At 46.8% G+C, this 23,029-nt stretch overlaps 1 long non-coding RNA gene across 1 annotated transcript in view; it reads left to right on the forward strand.

Moving 5' to 3' along the window:
• LOC110360212 (uncharacterized) overlaps positions 1-23,029 on the forward strand; it is a 65,631-nt gene that overhangs the window by 25,181 nt on the left and 17,421 nt on the right. Inside the window, exons 7-9 of the long non-coding RNA XR_010466406.1 lie at positions 1,666-1,888; positions 18,090-18,279; positions 20,291-20,347. This is a non-coding gene — a long non-coding RNA (uncharacterized LOC110360212). The remainder of the gene's footprint in view (positions 1-1,665; positions 1,889-18,089; positions 18,280-20,290; positions 20,348-23,029) is intronic.

Below are 23,029 nucleotides of genomic sequence, written 5' to 3' on the forward strand. Positions count from 1 at the left end.
CTGTCTGAGGGCCGGTGGCCAGGTTTACCCAGAACAGGGTCCGACTGGCCGCGTTTCAGTCCCACCTCCGCCTGTCTCCTTTAATCATTAGAGCTCAGTGCACGGCTCGTGCCTGGCACGAGTTGCAATTTCATTTGTGTTGGGGGAAGATTGCTGCTTTTGTTAGTTTAGATCTTTTGGTTCCAGTTGTGTAAACTGGGACAGGCCGGTCCCATTGGCTTCAAGGAGCTGACGGCCAGGAGAAGGCTGGTCTGCTCTTCAGTTTCGGGGTTTGGTTTTCCATCTTTAACGTGCCATCCTTGTGTCTATAGAAACATTCTGGTTTCTGTAATGAGGCACGTTTTACAGACTGAGAACAAAATGAACGTGCGTTTTTCCCAAACTCAAGGCAGTCAACGCAAATCCAGTGCCATAAACTGAGTTTCCTGAGAAAACAGAGTTTTGAATTTATTCAAATGGCAGTGAATGTTGCGTTATTATAGCTTTGCAAAACTCCAGTTAATTTATGGTGGTATAAAATCCATTTTTTAATGACTGTGACACTGCCAAAATCTTTGCAGATGCAGAAACAGCTTCGCAGGAGAATTTCAATCTAACATCAACAGGAGATTTGGAAGATGAATTGTACAAGGATCTCCTTCCTCCAAAGATGCTGCTTTGTTTTGCTTTTTAGCATTTGGTTTAGCTCTAATATTGTCTGGTTTATGATGTTTTAATTATTGTTGTTTATTTATTATAATCATATTTTAATTGTTTGTGTAGTGCCTTGAGTGCCTTGGCAGGGGGGCGCATTATAAATTAAATTATTATTAAAAAGTTATTATTATGTGTACCTACTCCAAACTGAGCTAGAGCAGGGAACACGCTCAACTGCCTGGAATTAATTCCCCCCCTTTCCTTCTCCTTTGTCTCCTCTCAACTCAGGAGCAGAGTTCAAAGGGTTGGAGGGAGAAAAGGATGTTTTGCTGTCTCCTCCTGGGACCTGGTTAGGGGAGATGATGTACTGTGGGCCCCTTCAGGGACCTGGCACTGCCTCCCGTGGATGCAGGTGGGGAAAGGAGCTTAGAATTATGTTTTAAAGCCTTTTCGTGTCGCCCCCTCCTTGCTCCTGGAGGGCAGGTTGATAGAAGAGGCCAGTTGAGATTTGCTGCAGTACAACAGAATTTGATAATTTTTAAATTAAAAGGTAGACCATCACCTGTGCTTGTGGTGTGCCTGGAGGGAAGGAAGGGGCTGTCACCTCTGGTGGCCAGGCAAGGATGGCAAGGACAATGCTCCTGGCCATGTCTGAATCCCACTTCACTTCTCCTGACCTCTCTGGTTTGCGCAGATGCCACTGTCCCGCCAGCAGGGCCCCCGCCAGCCTGGAGAAATCCCAGCTGGGGAGTCCATGGGTCATGAAATCATGGGCGAGGATTTGGCTCTCTGGTCCCATTGCTGGTGCACAGGGCAGATGCTACAGCTCCTCCACTTCTGCTCTGATCTCTTTGAGGTTTCCGTGTGCCACGAGACAGCAACCAGTGGTCGTCTCAAGGCTCGTGATGGGAAGGTCAAAGCAAAACACCCTCACCCCTGGCTCATGCCAGGGCCAAATAGGACCACTCTGAGTCAAAGCTGGTGGAGAGACATATTCACTCCATTTTCTTTTCATTTATCTCCTCACAGGTTTTCTCAGACCCCTCTGTTCCAACGTGGTCTGGCTGTTGGTGTTGCAGCAGAAGCACCGATAACCCTCTCCTGGGACAACCACTTTAGGTGGTGCTGAGATCCAGCTTGAAGGCCACCAAGCAGTCAGACCAGCTGAACTCATCGAGGCTGTTCCCCCCTGCATAGAGAAGAAGGATTTTCCCCTCCCTCAGACCTCCTCACCACTTGCTCAGGTGCTCAGGTATGGATTATATGGGTTCTCTGGGGATAATCACCTTGCTGGTCCTCACGGGCATGCTGCAGGGATGATAGAGACACTTGGGTGTTATGGTGATGGGAGCCACACAAGTACTATTGACAGATTAGTGATAATGTGAAGGTCCCTGTTACATTAGCCGTCAGTTTTCTAACGAATATTAAGAGACAGATGTCGTATGAGCATCTCTACACTTTGGAGCTGGTGGCAAACTTCACACCTTCAGCTCTCTTAATAAGACAGTATTTCACCCTGCTCAAAATGCTTATTATAGCTAGTCTGATAGGTACTGTAAGATCTCATTATTTATCTATATGCTTTATTTTGGATAGATAATAGAAAAATTATCTAGAAGGGCAGCAATTTATTCCTATCATTTAGGAATAAAACTGTGATTTTAAATTATTCTGGTTTGTGGGTCCCTGAATGAAGTTTTCCAGCTGAGGCACAGGTCTCTTTATGTGATGCTCTGGAGCATAAAGGATCTTGCTTCATTTCGTGGCCTGCTGCAGACCTCCCCTTGCAACCCACAGGAGTCTGGAGGCCACGAGGACAGGAGCGGGAAATGGGTTTGGTGTCTCTGGAGGACTCCTAATGCCTTAATAAACCCGCAGGGTTTCTCTCACCACCCTCCCATGGTGGCATCAGGCAGGGTCAGCAAAAATAGCTGTTCCTGAAGATATTTGGCATCAATCCGAAGAGAAGTCCTCTCTCCTGTCTCCTTTGTTCCTCCCGTTTAACCAGAGCCACCTTCTCCCTCCCTGACAGGCATCGATTTACCAGTCCCACTCTGGATGCTGCTGTTCAGCCTTTGCTTTTCCCACCCCGCTCCGACACATCCCCTGGGATCTCCAGCCAGGGCTCAGCTGCTGCCCTTCTCCATATGCTCTCCCTCTTCCTCAGGCCCTTTCTGCCTGGTCCTGATAGGTAGGGAGCTGTAAAGCGCTGGTAATCCCACACCCAGGGGCCGTTTAGCCCTGTCTGCCTGGTTTGCGGCTCCGCCACTGAAGGGTCCTAATTCGGTGTCATGTAGAGAGAGGACTGGGAGGCAGGGAAGGGCTCCAGGGACTTCGGATCTGCTCCTGATTTTGTACCCATGCAAAGGGTGAGCTCAGTGAAACCGGGTGCCCCACCAGTCTCGCTGTTACTCTACATCTGCTTTCCTGCTCCTGACATCCAGGCTTAAGGTTTTCATTTTATTGCATTTGTTGCTGGCCAGTACTAAACGGATGCTGTTTTGTTGTAAACACTTTGACTTTCTTGATCTGTAATAGGGCAAGCAACCTTGTACTCGGAAGAAATTAGCTTTAGACCCTCTGCACCATGTATTATCCTATGTGCTATGTATTTTTATCTCCTGTGGCTAGTAAAGCCTTGTTTTGTCTAAGGAGAACATTTAAGTGTGTTTAGTTCTTCAGCATGACATTTATTCTTTTCCTGCCCGTTGCACCCAGCCTTGCTATCGCTTGTGCTGGTGCAGAGTGCGGGCAAAGGGGAATCACGCCTCTCTGTCCGGTTTTATGTCTCTTTATGGTCCCAGTTATCACTGCCTCCGGACTGGGAGATGTGGAGGCTGCACAGCTCACTGCAGAGCCGCACGTGGGCTCCGTGGCCAGGAGAGCTGCTGGTGTCACTTGGGTGCTGGGTCTCATTTCTGCCTGAGCTTCTGATAATGGGGTATCATGCCCCGCATCTGGCTCTTCCAGAAGTGTCCTTCCTGACTAAACTCTTTGGTTATGTTACCAGAAGGGTGATTTTCTTTACATCTTTTTCTAAGGAGCTTACGCAAGAAACCTCAGGTTGGGGAGGTTTTTTATCCAGCCCTGACATGCTCCACCATCCTCTTCCTGGGGTAACAAAAAGGAAAAAGCCCTGTTTTCCAGGGGTTTTGTCTTGCGTCAGGAGAGCATAAGGAGGCAAACGCACACCCCTCCCTCACGTGCTGTTTATAGTGGATGTAGCCATGGGATATGTGTAATATAATACACTGCCCTGTGATAAAACGTACTTATCTTGGCTCCATTCTTCTCACTAATCCACCTCCGGAGGGACTTCTCCTAACGCTGCAGACCCCCGCGTGCTTCAGAAAGTGGTGGTTTTGAAAGCAAACCAATGACCTGCCACCTGTCTGGGGTTTGGGTTACTCCCCAGAAACAGGCACTTGCTGGCCCGGTTCATTCCTCTGCCCGCAGCCCAGCACACCCGCCATTCACTCTTGTGTCCCCCTGCCCAGTCCTGCCCCACCGGGGCGTCCAGCCCCCACGTGCCAGCAGGACTCGCACCTGGAGATTTACACCTCCAGCCCTTTCCCTGGAGTTGTCCTGGATTTATAAGAGGGCAGGATTTGACCTGCAGAGTTTAACAATGGTTGTTAACCTTGGCTGTGATCAAATTAGGCTGGAGCTCAAGCTGGCTGTTGGATCGGGAGTTAAGTTGCAACCTGCCTAGAAAATAACATGCGTTCTCTTCTCTTGCATTAATGTATATTTTTCCAGTGAGCCGGGATACATTCTGGCTGTGTCTGTGCTGGGGAGGGATCAGCAGGATAACCTGAGTTTCTGACCCAGATGGGTTCCATCCTTTTCTATTATCTACCTGGAGTCAGAGAAGCTTTTAACTGAGAACAAATGTTTTTAGGCCCTCTCCATGCTGCCACTCTTCAAATATATTTGAAAGTGTTTTCCCCAACGCCTGATGTGTTTGAAACATGTTTTAACTTAGATGTGACTAAATGCTTGGCTATTGCAGAGTCTGCAGCACAGCTTCTCATTTGCCTGGCTCAAAATCAAATCTATATGTTCATTTGTGTACCAGCGCTGGGCTGCGATCCCACCAGCTCATTCCCAGAGTAGACGGGTCCTTAGTGTATCTCTTTCCAGACAAGAAAACCTTTGTGGTTGAGATGCTAAAAATAACAAATGTGCCTTCATGCCTTGAGGAACACGGGCCAGGCGTGGGCACGGCCTGGCTTTTAAAGGGTTAAGGAGGCTGTGTCCTTGGTGACATGCAATTTATGATCTTGTGAATCCTTTTTTAATTATTTTGCTGTGACAGAGGTGGAAATATCCAACTTCAAACGACTGGCTTTATTGATATGCTGCTATTTGTGCCTCTGTGGAGGAACAATCCCATAAAAGCAATAAATTAGAAAAACCCCTTTTCTCATCAGAGAGAGAGATACTTTCTGGCTGGGAGCGAGCGACCTGGTGCAAAGGCGTTTGAGCTCCACGAAGGGGCTCCCTGTGATCTGTGGTGAAAAGGCCTTTCTTACCAACCGGGCACATTTGTGGTGCACCCACCTGCTTGGCTGCGCGTTCCCCAGGCTGCTTGCACGGGGCTGGAGTTTGGGAATAGAGGAGGAATTTTTGTCTGTGTTCACGGACATTGGCTTAACAGCTGTAAAATGTTTATGGCTTTGTGGCTGTTTGTATTGGTTAGTTATTTACCATATTTGCACTGAGAGGATGATCAGAAAGCACATTTTAGGACAGAAAAAAAGGATTTTGAAGTACAATTAACTAATGCTGTTGGAGATGAGCTGGTGGAGGCCAAAACGGCAGTGTTTATTTGCAGACACGAATGACCAGTTTTCACCACAGGGAACGTAAGAAAATCCATCTCATGAATCCAGATGAGAGCAAATATGACATTGTATATTTTTTTTTAAGTGTAAATAGTTACCCGTAACAAAGATGTACAGGCCTGGCCACAGGAGTACCCAGGCGCAGCCGTACAAACACCAGCAGTTATGAAATGATTTGTGCTTCCAGCTGCATTTGGCAGGTGCTGGAGCCGAGCTGGGCTCTGCCAGCGTGCGTGGAGCGAACGTCATGTAGGGTCTGACCTGCTTATGGCATGTGAGCAAGCCCGTTCCCCTCTCTTTAGACAGGCACAGTCAGACATGGAGCAAAAGATAGATGGAGGCTGACCCTGAGGCCCCAGGGACACCCACCGACCCAGTCACAGGAGACCCTGCCAGCACGAAAGCTGCTCAGCCTTGCAGGGAGACTGCAACGGGGTCTAAGTCCTGCCAGTGTTCCCATTAACAACCCACACACATGAATGAGAGACTGAGCTTGGCTGGTTCTTTTTGCCATACGTGTTACTCTGGCTGAGATGCTCTGAAGTGCTCAAGGGACTGGGATGCAGCACACCTGCATATCATGGAGGTGGGTGGTTAGGTCCAGTTCTGGTCCATACCAGGGTCTTTTGTGCTGGTGCAGGGGTGTGGGTGAGGCAGTGACAGCAAAGAAATTATGATAGCTGGAGTCGGTGTCCAACACAAAGCTATTGGAGTACTTGCACTAAGCTCATGGTTTAAAGTCATGTAGATTATCCAAAATCTTTAATGGATACTAGGCCTGAAGAGGGCGACAGGTCTGGAAGGTGAAGTCCTCTTGGGTTCAGCACAAGTTCTGGCTCCAGCCGATTTGTATGGCATAGCTCAGCCCCTCAAACCATCCCTCAGGGTGAAAGAGGTTGTGTCTTTGTGTTGATACCCCCTCGGCATCTCCCTTGTGGAGCAAGTGAGACTGTCAGTTCAGGCCAACAGCAAAGACATTGGAAGTCAATGCCGCAAAGGAACTGCAAGGTTTGGAAGAAAATGACTCCTTGTCCACCCTGGCCAAAGCCCCTGCCTGTGACTGCAGACACAGCCTCCGCAGTCCCCACCCTGGAAGGAAAGAGACTTCACCAGGGCTGAGCTCACATATTTCTAACAAAAGTCAAGCATCCATGCCAAGGCTCATCTTTACCAAAGGGGAGGCAGCAGTGTACCCTGAGCTGCAACCTGGCGTTTGTTTTTGTTAAGAGGATCTGTGAAATATCTGCTGTCCTTGTACCAGTGGAAATTGTTATCACACCCAAGACCACCACCACTCATTTCAGAGGCTGTTCTTTGGTAATGACTTTTGCTGGCAGCCAAACTGGCCTGCATCTGAATAGATGACCTCAAGATAAAATTGCTCAAAATGCCATCATTGTCCCCTGGAAGCACCCAAAAAGCAGAAGGTATGGCCTGATTCTCTTTTGCACCCTGGCACGAATCAGCAATGTCCTCACTGAAGTCCCAGGCACTTCACACTCTCTAGAGATGGTACAAGAGAAGGATGGATTAGTCTCTGAGTATTTACCTGCTGTTGATCTAATCCTGAGATGCTGCAGTAAATGGGATATTGCTTTTGACTTACATAGATGCTGGATCAAGCCTACAGTGATTAACATTCAACACCTATGCTTCAATCAAGCTACTTTTCTGTAGTAATATCATTTATGCTGAAACTTCTTCTCTTTCAGTTACTGATCTTCAGGCTTATCTGCCTTAGCCTGGTGTAAATCCAGGGTAACCCTGTTCTTATTGGAGTTATTCCTGATCAGCGCTGGTTTAAATGAAATCCGAATGTGACCCACACATGACATCATTTCGGGGCCCTGTAAAGATCAGAGCTATAACACAAGTTCACTGGTATTGATCACCTCAATGCCAATGGGAACAAACACAGCAATGTGGCTGAGACACGGTTATGTTTTAGTTCCTTGACATGGTAAAATCTGTTACACAGTGGAGTCTTCAGCCTTCCTTGTTTATAAGCATTGTTTTCGTGGGGGTGGGAACCACCTACCCCCATGCTGGCCCATCCTCAGGGTTTCTCCTCCAAATCCATAAAACTTCCAGGCTTGGCAAATGCTGCACTGGGAGAGATTGATTTGAGGCAGTTTGAGGGACAGAGAATATTTCCCATCCAGGGAGAGAGAGAATGAGCAGGAAAAACAATCCTGGCCTTGGGAAACCATATCTACTGACAGCTGGTCATCCATGTGGAGAGCCCATCTTCTGGATAGGGGGATTTTCCCATGACACCCAGAAAAAACAGTTCATGACCTGCAGCTCAACGTTACCCCGGGTTCACACCCCACCAGGGCCGGTGCCTCTGGCTTTTCAGAGCCCATTTCCACCAGCACTTTGCCATGGCAAAGACGAAGCACCACCAGTGATGAACAGCATGGGACCATACGCGGTGCACTGCTGCAGAGCTGGAGCAAACTGGACCCTTGTCCAAACTGTCTTTTGCTGCTGCTTGGTCACATCTTGAAGGTCACTGGTGAGGCCATGCCAGGAGAAACCAATGTCTGCCACCTCACTGTGCCTCCTGGGCATGTTCACACTTCCAACCCTGGGACCTCTCAGGAAATCATCCCACTAGAGGGCACTGGGAGTTGATTTTCTATCCCCTCCTCTTAGTTTCTGCTCTTTAGTTGAGTTTCTCCTTGCTTAGCGTTCTCCCCATCTCTCCCTCCTCTTTGCTGGCCAGCTCAGACTGTTTAAATTGGAAATTATTTGTATTACTGTCTGTAAATAATAGATGAGGGAGCGAAGTGGAGTTGGTGTCCCTTCCATAAACTCCTCCTCACTTTAATTAGTGCGAAACAGCCTGGCGAGAATGCTAGCTGCCTTGATGCTGGTAATTAAAATTGAAACCACTGAAAAGCTGCTCTATTTTTTATCGGAGCTGCTGTTGGGAGCCGGGAGCCTGTGGACGGCTCTGCAGTAAAGAGTGATAATGAAGGTGTGAATTCCCGGGGGGAGGAGGGGCAGCTGTAGCGATGGCTGAACTTACACCAGATGAAAATGCAGGAGCAATTAGAGGTGGCTGTGTACAAGCTGGGCATCGGAGATTAGTTGGCACCTTGGGAACATGGCAGGGAGGGACAGGGAAGGGGGAGGGATTTTTTATTTTCCTTTTTGAAAAATTTTAATAACAAAAAAAATAAAGGCAGAGGGAAACGGTTGGTAACTTAAAATAAAGACAAACATGAGCAGTGTCCCTGCCTGGCTCTGCTGGCCTACCCGAGCAACGGATGGGAGGGATGGTGGAAGATGTGGGAGAACAGGGCCCCTTGCCCAGGAGACAACAGCTTTGGCCACACTGGGTTTTTCGGCAGCTCCTTGCGGCAAAGGCATGGGCTTGTTGCAGGGTGTGCTCTTCCTGAACGTGGGCTCCAAGCACCTGCATTCCTCTGTGTGTCCGTGCTCCTACCAACAGGAGTGGTCCAAAGCCAAAAGGCTTCCTCTCGTCTTCAATCAGGCTTCAGAGCAGACCTCATCCCTGAAAAATAATAACTGTTAACTTGGGTATCTGAGAGCGATGGCAGCAGTGACGGGAGATGGATGAGTGCAGGCAGAGGCCTCTGTTATTTCTGGCCAAGGAGGAGTTTGGGAAGAGCTGCTCTAAGTAATCAGATGTTGTTATTAATTGCTTCCTGCCCTGGCGTGTTCATCCTAGTGTGGGCTCCACCGAACAGCTGATGGTCTCTGCTTGGTGGCAGAAAAGATGTCAGATAATGCAATGTACTCGGTCAAAGCTGTAAGCCTGCAAAATCTTCCAGCTACAGCCACCTTGCAAGGAAAACATTGCCTGTGAAAAAAGCACATGAGATAGTGGTGGTCTGGGGGGAGAGGAGCTCCTCCATCCCACTGGGAGCCAATGGGCACCTCCACCCAAAGCGCACCTCATTCCACCCTGGCTCGTTAGCCACCCAGACACTGGGGAACACCTGAAGGTGCCAAATTGTCTTTATTTAGATTGAAGAGAAGTTTTCTACAAAAGAAGTTAAAGAAGCTGTAAATAACCTGCGCTGAATTAATTGTGGTTTCAGAGGGTTGGTTGTTGGGTGCTCCTTGGATCATGAGGAGCTTCCAGAGGCTGGAGCTCCATTGGCAGCTTGTCATGTCATTCCCATTGTGGACTTGGGTTTTGAAATAGAAGTTCAGACTTGCTGTAGGAAGTTTTGATACTGAAACAAAAGGCTAAAATTTAAAAGCTTACTATGAAAGGAACAGATTTAATGTAACCTGTAGTATCATGATCTCGGAAGACATTTAAAAGAGCTTGTGCATTAGTGTTCTTATGCACTGAAAGAATTTAAAACAATTGCTTAATTTGAAACATGCATTTGGACCTTACTAGAATGAAGGATTCTGACTAGTTTTCACTTAAAAATTCAGCACATCGATGGATTCCTAGCAAACTGCGGGTCTTTGTGGAGTCTGCATTTTCTGGTGAAAAGCTGCTCAGCTCTGGTATCTTTTCGTTATCATTGACTCACAACGAAAAAGATGTTTTTACACTTGAAATTTATCACTTGATCTCCTGGTAGAAGAATCTGAGGCAGAGCTGAGGGCGAAGGAAGGAGAGCTGAGATACCCAGAGCACGTGCTTTGGTGGTTTTGTTTGCTTTTAGATACTATGATATTCTCAGGAACATGCTGATCCAGGTGTAATAGACTGTCCACAATGCCAAATGGTGTTTTAGCATATTAGTGAGATCTCAGTAATTCATATTTATTTCCTAGGTCTTCTCTAGATATGAATTTCTAAGGTTTCTCTGTGACTTCATTTGTGAAGTATCTGCATCCCTTGGGAGGTTTTTCTGAGCTCTCCTGAGTTTAGAAACCCTGACAATTTATAAACCCTGGAGATGGGCAAGTTTAGATTCACGTGGGACTTAGAGACTCTGAAGAATTGTGTTTTCACTTGTTTTCAGTTTATTTTAATGAGGCTGTTTTATTTGATTACGACCTGGGCAGGCCTTCTAGTTGCACTACAGGTTTGTTCATGGTTGTACACTTCATTCAACACTATTTTCTCAGTGAATAGGTTCTATTTTTCTCACCTGTTAGTCACGATACAAAAATGTGATTGAAAACAGATTTTAAAACCTCAGAGGGTGTTTTTACAAATCTACAGGATGTGTTTCTTCATCAACTTGTTTCATGTGTTGGTCATTGGCTATTGCTATTTAAGCCAGAAAGGACAGACATGTTTGTATCTGAGACACCTTATGTACAAATATTTAGAACTCTGAGTGTGTCTTGATGCTTTTCCAAAGAATTTTTTCAAGACAACTGAGCTCTCAATATGTTAGAAGGAAAAAAATAACTCTTTAGAAATGCTTATTTCCTTTACTGAAAGTGAGGAAATTCCCATGGAAAAAAAATCCTTATTAGGATAGAGCTAAGTTAGAAGATAAATTGAAATCCTTTGATTGAAAGTAACGTTATTAAAAAGTTTTAATTATTGAGAAGAAAATGTAGGAAAGGCACTCAAAGCTAACATAAAAATGATTGGAAACTGGTAATTAAAACAAAATGCTTGGAAATTAAACATCACAAAATCTGAAAATGCAAACTTGGCTCTGATTCATTATAACACTTAAAATCTGGGATCGCTGTTACATTGGAGATGGTTGCTTTGAGTTTTGCAGGTCTATGTTGATGCTGAAAGCTGGGCAAATGCTTCAGCACTTCACTGACCAAGGACAACAGACCCTGTCCTTAACCTCCTCTTTCCCATCTCTCACCATCTTCCATTGAAATTTCTACTCCAAAGCAAAACTTCTTGCTCCCTCACCTACATGCTACATTCCCTGGTTGTTTTTAAAGCTCACCAGTTCCACCCTTTGAACTGTTCAAGGCTTTATTTTTCAATCCCGATACAGTCACTCTAAGTGAAGAGCCGTGTCTCTCTGTAGGGCACCGATTCCTGCTCAACAGAGGTTGCTTTCCTCAAGAGGCAGCCTGTGGTTTTCTACAGGAGCATCTCCAGAACATCCCTGAGATCTTCCAGGACCGGGTCTGTGTTTCCTCAGGAACCCTTCATCAGACAGTCGGTTCCTGTGGTTGGTGAGCTGGTTTGGGAGGCTGCAGCGCCAAAATACAATAAGGAGCTCTGCAATAGGTGGGAAGTGCCTGAGCACTACTGTTGACATTTTTTGTACCAGGAAAGCTACCACCATTCTGATAGTCATAGCCAGGCAAGACCCACCCAGCCATCTTTCCCTATTAACATATTGGGGTTTTTTAATCATTACGTTCTCTACGTTATCAGAACAGTGAATGTCACCTTGTTGCCATCCTTTGATGGAAAGGCTGCCTCATCCCTGCCTTGGGGACATCTAGGAGAAGCATCTCCAGCTCTCCACAGGACGTCCATGGCTCCCCACAGCCCTCTTTGCCCGCGGGACTCTTTCCCAGGAGAAACCAAGAGCAATCTTAGACTTGAAAGAAGGTAATTTGAATTGGATGTGAAGTTGTTACTCATTTAATGTTTATCCAATAACAAGGACTTTGCAAAACCCCTTACCTTTTCATGAGCCTCAGGTAACACTGTCAATTCATAATTGCTATGATCCCTTTATCCTGTGGTTTAATAAATAATTTACCTAAATTATTAAAATGAAAATTTCAACATTATTAAAAATTAACCAGGTTAAATGAGCAAACAGTAAATAGTGCTGGGCTTGTCCTGCGTGACAGGAGTCCACAGCTTTTATTGTCTTTTTCCCGGGCGCAAAGGGTACATTTCCTCCTCCCCCTCTCCCTCCCTCCCTGTCTCCTCTTTCACGGCTCTACTCTTGTCTTTCACAAATCCTCTCCTTGATATTAGTTTTCTTCACAGCCTGTTCTTTCTTCTCTGTGTCTTCTTCTCGGCTGTTGGTTTACTCTCCCTTCCCATGAACCCTCTTCTTCCCTGCCGTAGCACCAGGCATCCGTCTCCTCCCTGCACATTATATTCTGCACACATATGTAGCACAAGATGCCTGGCGAGCCTTTTTCTGCTTTCTGCCTTTGATCCGTGACTGGCAATCCCATCTGATGCCAGGAAGACACAGATCCAGGAGGACACATGATGTCCAAAGAGCATAGACTTTGTCAGGTCTTTGGGATCCAGGCTGCTTCCAGTCATGAAAATTTTATTAAAATCTGACTGCTCTTAAAGGATTGCAGCTCTGTCATTTTTAATTGAAACATTCAGTTTGCCCAAAATGAAGTGCTCCATCTTTCAAGCAATATCTCTTGCCAGATTTTTTTTTCTTCTCTGTAACTCCTGCTGAACTGCTCCTTCTGCTGTTTTCTGGCAGAATTCCTCATTGACTTACAAGGGTCCTCCCCGCCCCAGGCTTCATCCCATCCATTTTCCCCTTTGGCACACGGGAGTCCTGGAAATGGCCTTTTCTCCTGCCTGCCGTTTTTCACCCAGAACAGTCGCACCAGCGCAGACCTCGAGGCGCACAGCTGGCATTTTCCTGAAGATCTGGGAGAACCAGGCACCCAGCTCCTGTTGAGTTTCAGTGAGTTTCAGCTTAGCTTAGGTTCTCTGTGGTGCTCATGATGCTATTACACATCCCCTGCAGGTATCAGGGCACCCACAGGCAGATGTGGGCTTCTTAATGGGCTATAGCAACACTCTTCTTTCTGCTGCTAAGAGACCACAAAGTGAGTAAGGCAGCATTTGCAACTGAGATTTAGCTTTGCAGATAGAGACGTCCCTTCCTATCCCTTTCTGAGGAGTTCTTGGGCAGCACGCAGCACTGTCCCGGCTCTGCTTAGGATGAAGAGCAAAGAAAAACCCCACAAAAGCAAAAGCAGAGGTGGTGTAGCCAGAAGGATGGCTCAGCTGGAATGTGGCCAGGAGACCATACCCTGAGTGCCTGCTGTTACAACACACCACACGAGGTGAAGCCCCAGGGTTCTCGTCAAAATTAAGGGAAATGGATGCACTAAAGTAGTGGTGAGACCCAGAGCCTATAAAACACGGGAGTTGCCTCTGTGGGGACCGTGGCAGTTATTGACTGCATTGTCACATGGCGTGGCCCTTTCCTTCCACAGTCAAGGCTGATATCTGAATTAGTTTGGATTTTAACCACAATTAAAGAGCTAATCAAGGTCAACAGCTCCTTTCAAATACAGTTTAGTACAAAATCCTAATGCAGGAATTACACAAATTGATATTGTCAATATAATGGATTCAAACCAATTGTGCTAAACAAGGTTGTATCAAGTCTGCGCTCTGTATTAGGTGAGGGCTAATTGTGTCTAGCAGCAGTGGAGGCGAACAGAAAAACAGATACATCAAGGCTTCACAGTTTGGATTTATTACTGAGGTGGTTTTTACCCCTCTCGAAGAATTCATTAGTCTAAGAAAACAGTGCAGTTCCAAGGATTTGGTTCCATTCAGAAGGCAGAAGGTGCAGGATTGAACGCATGCGATGTATTGGTCTAATAGACAGGAGTTAGAAGGAAGGACCTGCCAAGAGAAAATATGAGCCTGGAGAATAAATCTAAGCAGCAGCTCTTTGTGAAAAAACGTGGTGATAAAAGACTCTGCTCAGGTACCCAAATGTATTGCACTATTTGAGACATCTTAAAGTACCCGAGACACCAGGCATGGCTGGAAGAAGTGACAAGAGACCTGTAGAAAACCCATGCTCTTCCAGCATGGCAGATACTATCTCAAATGGATTCTAAGAGATCTAACCCTCTCTCATCAGGTGACATCTCAGCGGTGAAGATGATAGCCTCTTATTTGCTTTTCCTCTGAGGCGCTTCAGGGTTTTACCAACTCCAACCGCTTTGACAACCCAGGTGGTCCCTCTTCAAGTAGGTGTGAACATTACTGCTCCCCATTAGGCATGGCGGTCTAGAGACACATCCACTGTCACTCAGTGAATCAGTGATGCTATTTTTTTCTGTGATGTTTACCGCCCAGATTCCAGTATTTTTTAATTGAAATACTGGCATCTCCAAAGCAACAAGATGCAAGAAAAGAGGAGAGCTTTCTCCAGGGAATGGGGGACAACAAGGACTGCTCAGGAGTAGGAGCTGCAGATGGTGGAGCTCCAGAAGATGGGAAGCCCCCTGGGTCTGTCCATACAGCTGTCAGAAGAGCCCGTGGGGCCAACCTTTATGACACCCTTTCCTCTCGGAAGCGCAAAGGCAGCCCAGTCCTGCAAGCAAAGGGCACAGGCTGCACTGAATTTGTTGCTATACATGGGGAAAACACAACCCCTGTCCAAAGATCTACTGGTGTGAAGGGCAAGTTGTTAAGGGTTGGGAAAATGTCACCCAGTTAAGAATCAGCCTGGTTCAGGAGTTGAAGGTGATGCCTTTATCCCTGCAGGTAATGGGGCATTAGATTCCATCTGAATGTTTGTTCCCAGCTTTGTAGACATGAGCTAGCTCCTTCCCTTCATCTCAACATCTACTTTTTGACTCCTCTCCTCAGGGAAAACAAGTGGAGTGACCCCAGCCTTTGCTCCCGTCCTCCAGCCTGCTTTGGAAGGGTGGGAGATGGTCAACCTTTCCGGGGTCCGTGTGAAAGAAGCTAAATGGGAGCATGAAGGTGGTAATGGAGTGGAAGCAGAGCAAGGAAAGCCTCACTGATGTATTATTAGGCACTGTCAAAGTTTCAGCAGAGTGGAAAACTTGGAGGCTGGAGTGAGTAGTAACCCATGAAAAATCACCTCTTCCTTTTCCTGTTCATGGCAGGGCAGCGTGTCCAGATCAAAGCCACCCGTCACTGCTCGGCCTCAGTCACACGATTTACGAGGCACTGGGGCACCAGCCCATTAACAGCCCTGGTAATTCATTGCAAGGGTAACAGGAGGTGTAAACCCCTTCCCCTCCAAACTTACACATTTACCTAATTGTCCCCCAGTTGTTGGATGTGGGCATCAGAGGGACTGCTGTTATGAATGAGAAGGGCCATAAGAGGTGCAACGGGTAAAGAGACTGAGGAGAGCGCTTGGGGTAGCCAGCATGGGTGGGAGATGCATGACCCAAGAGGCAGACCCTCTTTCCTTTGCACCCATTAAGTAGCAGAAAATCTCACTGGTTTTAATTGCATTTTGACCTTCCGGAGCTCCTCTTGGCTGTTTCCCTTGGGATCGGTGCTGGAGAAGGACCGTGCTTTGTGCACGTGGACAGCTGGGAGGCCGCTGTGGTTTTTCATGGTTTGTGAGACATTGTGCTCTAAACGCATGGCAGTCCCTGCTGCCAGCAGCTGGTTCAGGGGCTCGGCAATGCCAAAACCATTGATGGCAGCAGGTAACACAAGCTAAACAGGAGATAAGAGATCCTGATGTGCTTTGGGACCTCAAGATCTAGCAGCCCCTATGTGGATAACACTCATCTACCACTCCGTCACTCTACTAGTGCTACTCAGGCATATTGCCTTTCCTTCTGCAACATGCCCAGACTCAAAAATATCTTTGCAGGGAGCAAACTCTTTGTTGTTCTCCACAGATAACAAAGATCAGACTTACTCTCTATTTTCTTGTTTCTGGCTACTCTATCCATTTGTTCTCTTAGTCTCCCCTCAGTCTGCCAGGTCCCTTTTTCAATTTCCCATTGCCACTTCTCACATTGTGCTTTATTTTCCCTGCACCAGTGTCCTTCTGCTCTTCTGTGCTTGGCTCCAGCTATTTCTGGCTTTCGAAGAGTCCCCCTCAGTTTACTCTTCCCTGACTTTGTTCATTCCTCTGATGTTCCCTGTGTAGATGCTCAATTCTGTAACGTGAGCTGATACCTGATATCTGAAAACGTCCTCTCAGCTGTACGAGTAGGTTTAAAACACCTATACATTTACAAGAAAATTTTGAACGTGAGTCTTCCACAATCTGTACACTAGAACGAAATCCTCATCAGAGGTGCTTGCCCGTAAGAGCAGCTGTGGAGATAAATAGGCTCTGAAGCAGAAATGAAAGGCTCACCAGTAGTATTCAGTAGTGAGACAGGATGGCCAGGTCAATGGAGTGTTTTCTTGAAAAAACTGTCAAATTTCCCTAAAAATTAGCCTTCTTTTAATGAATCTCACTGCAGGTTTGGTTTTGTTTTTCAGTTAGCACTCATCATTTATTTTTGAGGCAAAACCAGAAACAGATTTCCGTGAGAAATTTCCTTCAGAAACCTGTTTTCTTTTTCATACTCTGAAGTTCACAAGAAATACTCCTGATTTCCCATGGACTTGACCGTATGGTCACATGAGCAGGCAGATGTGCCTGCAGGACAGGAGAGCACTGGTTTGGCTCAGCTGGGCACTGGGCAGTGACGAGCTAAGTGGGGACAAGGACTAAGTGTTTCCTGTTCCTCTTCATGGAGCGAACACTGGCCCTTAAAGCATGACCAAGAATGAGAACTGGCCAACGATCTGTGGTTAAAAGATAACCAGAAAGGGGGTAAATGAGAGAAAGTGCAAATGAGGAGAGAGACTGGTCTAGCTGGGAGAAAAGGGTATTGTTAGGGCAAAAATTTGGAAGGAAAATCTATGAGATTTGGGTTCTTAAATGCTTGTGACTCTTGAAAATGTGATTTAAGCACTTAAGTGCTTTTTAGGTGCAAGAAATTAATTTCTGGTTAAGAACACAGAACACAGAAATGAAGCAATTCCATTAACTACTTGTTAGGACATTTTGCCAGTCACAACTTACTGGAAAGCAGATCTCAGCCTCATCTGCAACTTCTTCAGGGCCCATAACCAAGGGAGGACACGAGTAGGACATGAGAAAAGGTTTTGATGGCTCGTCTGAGTTATTTTTCCAGAAAGGAGCCTTGTAAATGTTCCTAGATGTTGCCATGGGAGTTACAGCCAATTCAGGACTCATGGTTATGGTTCATTCCCACCTCTAAAGGCAGATGGCTCATCTTCACAAATCAGAAGGGGAGTGATGAGATGAAGCGCTTCAGCAGAAGGTGAGGAATGAAACAGGGCCATGAGATGCCAAACCTTTGATATTGCATAGAAGTCCAGCATGTGAAAGGGCAGATCCACCACTAGGTCTTACAACACATGTGAAATCCATCAGGGCCACCATTCCCATGGTGTTCTGTTGTCCGAGTCATAACACGACACCCTACAGGGAGGGAAAGGCATCCTGTGGGTAGGGGAAAGAGCTATCTGTGCTTTTAAGAGGTTGGCTGGGAATTAAGGGAATGTTTTATGGTGGTTACACTCTGAATTTATAGTTTCCTCCTCTTGCTTTTTAATGTTCTCCTGCCAAATTACCTATGGTTTATCCCATAACTTCAAACTGCCCTGTGGTCTGACATGTCCCACCACCACCTGGGACACATGAAAGAACAAAAAACTATCAATCTGTCAAAGAAGACAAGGGTTGCACTGCAAAATGTAGATTCTTTTCTGGACCGAAACCCTAATTGTCCACACTCTTGGGTCGGGATTTAATAGATTTGCCCTCTCACGATAGGACAATAGTGACATATACATGCAGATCAGAACTTTGTTACTCCAAAAGTGTGACTTGAGCACCCTGTTTTCAAGAAGCTTTTGGCTGTGCAGTTCAGCAAACATCTACTGCCTATCAACTGCCTCTCTGTCTTCCCACGTAGAGGTCCAAGCTATTCTGCACACATCTGTTCTCAAGAGACAGAAGAAGCAAGTTCATCACCAGTATCTCCCAGAGCTTTGGAGCACAGTAGGACACCTGCTCAGAGCAGACCTCCTGGTGCTTCCCATTGCTTTCCTGAAGAAACTGCCAATAGAACTGCTGAGAACCCACTGGCCGTTCATTACCTGGAGGTGAGTAGTTGCCCCAGAGTCAAGGGTTTGGGAACCTATATAAAATGTTTTTGGAAACCTTCCCATAATCTGTGGATGTGTGGAAGCTTGGGTGACTTTTAAAGAGCTGTCTAGGGAAACGCAAAAAACAGCAGCGGACAGGCCACTTTCAGAAAGCAGGGAGAGATCTGGGAAACTTCTAGGGGAAGGAGGCAGGTGTGCAATACAAGAGGAGATCTAGTGTAAATGTGAGTGGCCACCCACAGTTGCATCGTTTCACTCCCAACTGACCTCTTTCAAGAATAAGCACAAACGTGATGTCTGCACATGCTGCAGCATGCATGGAGGAGTCCCAGAACATGATCAGTTCATTTTTTCCCCCTTTCTGAGAGCAAAAAGCCTTTCCTAGTCATAGATGCTCCTGTCCCCATCTCTCTGCCATTGTCTGGCCTTCAAAGCAGCCCCTCACAATTAAAGCCATTTACTGCCAACTGAGAAAGTCTTCTAGTAGCAGAGGAGAAGAGAAAATAAAGCCTTCTCCACAGGTGGCACTGTTAACATGACCTTTATTTCAGAGTTAGTCATGCTTTATAACTACTTGTCTGTGTGTCCTGGGGTCTGCCTAAGTTTTTATCTTCTTTAGGGCCTTTTCTCATCTCCCAAGCTGTGTTCCTCTCTGTCCCTCTGCAGCTGACCCATCTCTCCTTCCATTCCCATCTCTTCTCGGTGGGGAGCATGGGAGCTGAGGCTGCCACGTATGGGCTTCCAGCAGAGCAATTCTCTGCCACATGTGCCCTCACCAGGAGCAGAAATGCAAGCCCAGCGGTGGGAATGAGCTGCCTTCTCTCTCAACCACCCTTCCCGATGCTGTGTTCCAGCAGCCCACCTCAGTGGCTCTAAAACAATTAGGAGGTTTGAAGTTTCACACGCCCCAGTAGATACAGACAGGACAACTCATCTGTTATTGCAGCCCCACCGCACAACACTTTGAAATGATGTGGGGAATCCTGGACTGGCAACCCTTCTTTGACCTTTGCCTGAGTGTAGGGTCATCCTCAATATCCGGAATGGATGGTAGTTGAGCTCATGTACTAGTCTCATTCAGCTGCAGTGCAGGGAACCCAAGCATCCCAACACAGGGCATCACCTGCCAACTCAAGCATTAAACACTAATCCCAGTAGGACTCTCACTCCTCCACCTCTGAGGTGGAAGCAGAATAGGAATTTGATCTCCCAAGATTTCTGCAGGAAAGTTGCCTTTGAACAGGCTCCCTGTAGCTTATCCATCTCTTTGGGGTTTTGACTTTCATTAGATGCTGCTGCCATTTGGGCTTTTATTTTTTTGAGAAGTCCTGCCCACCATTTCATGCCCAACACTATCATGTTGTGTTAAGCAGCTAGTCATAAACCCTCCAGCCTGCCTCCAGCACCTTGGTTTGGTCCTGCCATACTGGAGGGAGTCAACCTGTACCAAAAAAGATCTTATGAAGCCGGGTCAGGTCCACCATGGAGTCTCCCCAGCTCCTCCTATTACTGTAGGTTGCTGTATGGGTGGAGGAACCCATGAGTCCCATTCCCGGCTGTGCCTGGTGGGGAGGTGGCTGTGACAAACGTGATCCTGTTTAATCCACGTTGCCTTTCTCCACCAACAGCACATCTCGCAGGGATTGCAGAGTAGCCAGCGTGCCGCGGTTGGATTGAGCAGACAGATTTAATTAAGTTGCGATTTAATTACCTATCAGCATCCCTATTTAATAAAGCTCAGGAGGATTTTAATTTAAAAAAAATAATAATAATAAATGATATGGCCTGTCACAGAGCGGTGGTAACGGCACCTGGTCCATTGAGGGCAGCAGGAGGTGGCAGGAGGTGGCCAGGCTTGGGTTGGGATGGGGCGGGGGTTGCAGGAGCCGGCACAGATTGCTGTGGGGGCACGACCCTTCTGGGCAGGCGGCATGAAGCTGTGTGCTCAGGGCTTGTCTCTGCGTTCTCCTGCTCCTGTCTGATTTGCTCATTTACCTCTTTTTTGCAGGGATTGCAAGGGACTCATGAGCCTGCAGCCGATGCCAACAGCCCCATATTTTCCTGGGTATGGTTTGTCATTTTTGCTGTCTGCTGAAGCTTTCTACCTGTGACGGGAGGTTGGCTCTTAATGTGGTTTGGGGTCTCTACAGTATCCTTGTTAGACTGCAAAACCAGGGTGTGGATGCTGGTTGGGTTTGCTGGTGGGGTTTTGAATACCCCCAGAGAGACCCAGTGGGTTATTTTAACCTGAAGTTTAGTTTTGACTCACTAAGCTGAAGTCAAAGTGCAGACGCCCACCTGTGTGTGATGCTCAGAACCATCAGGATTTGGGGATGTTTGGAGAAGACACTTTACTTTGGCTCCTCTCTGAGCAGTCAGTTGTCAGCTAGCGGGCATGCCCAGAGTCTGGGAGAATTTCCACCAAAGAAGATACTCATCCACTTCAGCACTTTAGCTGCAATCTCTTTCCAAGCTCCTCCCAGTCTCACTAACTTGCACACCATATTCACCGCACTGTTTTGCTGAGGATGTTTCCTACGGGTTCAATTGTGCTTGAGGTTTTATTTCTTTTGGGCCAGATCCAGCCCTGCAGCAAGCAGACGTGGTCGTCATCCCAGGGTGAGACTCACCAGCTTTATGTGAGCTCAGGCACTGGCTGGGGTCCTTCTGGTCTTTGTCACCAGTGGGGACAGCTTTCTCGTTCTGCCATCTGTGTTCATCTTTTTTTCTGTTTGAGAGTTTTTCTTTAATGGAGACTCACTGGGGATTTGCAGGGCCCCATTGCATCTCCCCACTGATGAGGATGTGTCAACACCAAGTTTAGCACTCCTTGAACTATGATAACTGTAAACACAACACAAAGGAAGCGGTGTTTTTAAACAAGAAAAATGAAGGAAAGCCCAAACCTTTCCCCAGGCACCAGCATCACATCAGGCAAGATCTAGCCTGAGCTCTAAAATACATCCAAGGGGATCATATATCCATATGTGCTTCCCACCTGTGCCTGGAACATCACATATGGCTTCCTCAGCTCTTGCTCTGGCCTCTAAAAGACACTTAGATGTGAGGCGCTCACTTTTAGACACTCCTCAGATAGCTGTAGTGGGTCCCTCTCTTCATCTCCCCCCTTTGCAACAGAAATAACAGCCAAGATGGAGAGAAACAGACCTTGATATTTCTAATGTTTCATGGTAACGGTGCCTGTCCTGAGACCCTAGGCCTGACAGATTGACATAACAGGTTAATAAGTGCTTTCCACTTCTCCTAAAGGCTAATTAAATATTAATCCGCTAGGTGAGGTCAGCAAAAATAACAAACAATTGGCAGAGTGAAATTCGTTTAATTAATTCTCCTGTGGAGGTTTTTCAAGCATCTTCCTCCCCTGACACACTGCTGCCTCGGCTGCGGTAACCTGCAGTGAAATCAGACCTTATTGGTTCTGGACCCGCTTTGCTCAGATATTTAATTTTGCTTCTTTTTGTTGTTGTTGTTTCTGAATGTTTCCGAATGCTTGTCAGCTCCTGCCCAGGGCCCCAAGCACACAGACAAGAGAAGAGAAAGAAGGGAATGCAGAAATGGGGTGCAAAGATGAGGAAGAAGAGGTGGACAATGTTGCCTTAGAATATTTTGACTTTCACATGCTAAAGGCATGAGATGCTCTTAGTATTTGCAAAATGAAACTTGGGCAGTTTTTTTATATTAATTCTATTTCTAGAAATACCAAGAAATGGGTATTTTTCTTATTTCTAGGTGAAAAAAACCTTGCAGAGATTAATAGGATCCAATAGCAATTTGGGCTGCCAACAGAAGCAGCTGTACTACCACGATCTCGGTTGCCTGGATGAATGGTATCTGTGACAAATAGGTGCAGTTTACAAGTAAAAGCACCAGCAAATCCAGAACACGCAGGGACTCAGTCCTGGTGCCCGTAGCGGCATCCCCAGCACCCTGTGCCCTCCAGTCCTTCTTCATCCCTTGCTTCCTTGTCACCAGCTCCAGGATGGTAGGGGAGAGCTGCTGTGCCTCTGGATGCTGTGAGCACCCGCAGCTACTGAACCTCTTCATGCAACCACACATGAGTGTGTCCCTTCTCACTATCAGTTCCCTTAAGGATAACTGCGACGGGATGCTTTCAACATCTGTTTTGGTGATTGGATTGGTCTTTCACCAGAACAAGTTCACTTCCAGTGTAACAATATCCATTTGACTAATGATCTCTGTTCTAACAGTCCTACAGCAAGACGCCATTTGCTTTGGTAATATCTCCATTAAAGCACATCCCTACATGGCTCTGGAGATGCTGCTCCTGCTGTCTTCTGTGCCCACCATCCTTATTGTGGGTGTGTAGCTGGCTTGCTCAGTGTTATTCTACTCCCTTCCAAAGAAACTCTCTAGAAGTGCTGCCTGTTGGTGTCCAGCTCTGTTTTGAACATTTCTGGTGCACTCCAGCGATGAACATGGCATTTGTGTCCATGCCTGCATCCCTCCGCACCACAACCGCGCTAGACGCAGCAGCTGGAAACAGGCAAGGAAGACTGGGAATTCCTCCTGTCTCTGCCAGAGGACAGACCCATTACAGGAATAATTTCTCGAGTGACCTCTGTGGTGTCTGTCACAGCCCTCGTGCTGCAGCGTGCCCTGCATGCTGAGCAGGAGCGCAGCACTTGGGGCAGCTGTGGCTGCGAAAACGCACAGTTGGTGCCCCTTAGACTTGGTGGGGATGACACGGAGTACAAAAGGGGCAAGT

This window comes from Columba livia, chromosome 15, assembly GCF_036013475.1.
Source record: "Columba livia isolate bColLiv1 breed racing homer chromosome 15, bColLiv1.pat.W.v2, whole genome shotgun sequence".
In the NCBI taxonomy this organism is placed as follows: Eukaryota; Metazoa; Chordata; class Aves; order Columbiformes; family Columbidae; genus Columba; species Columba livia.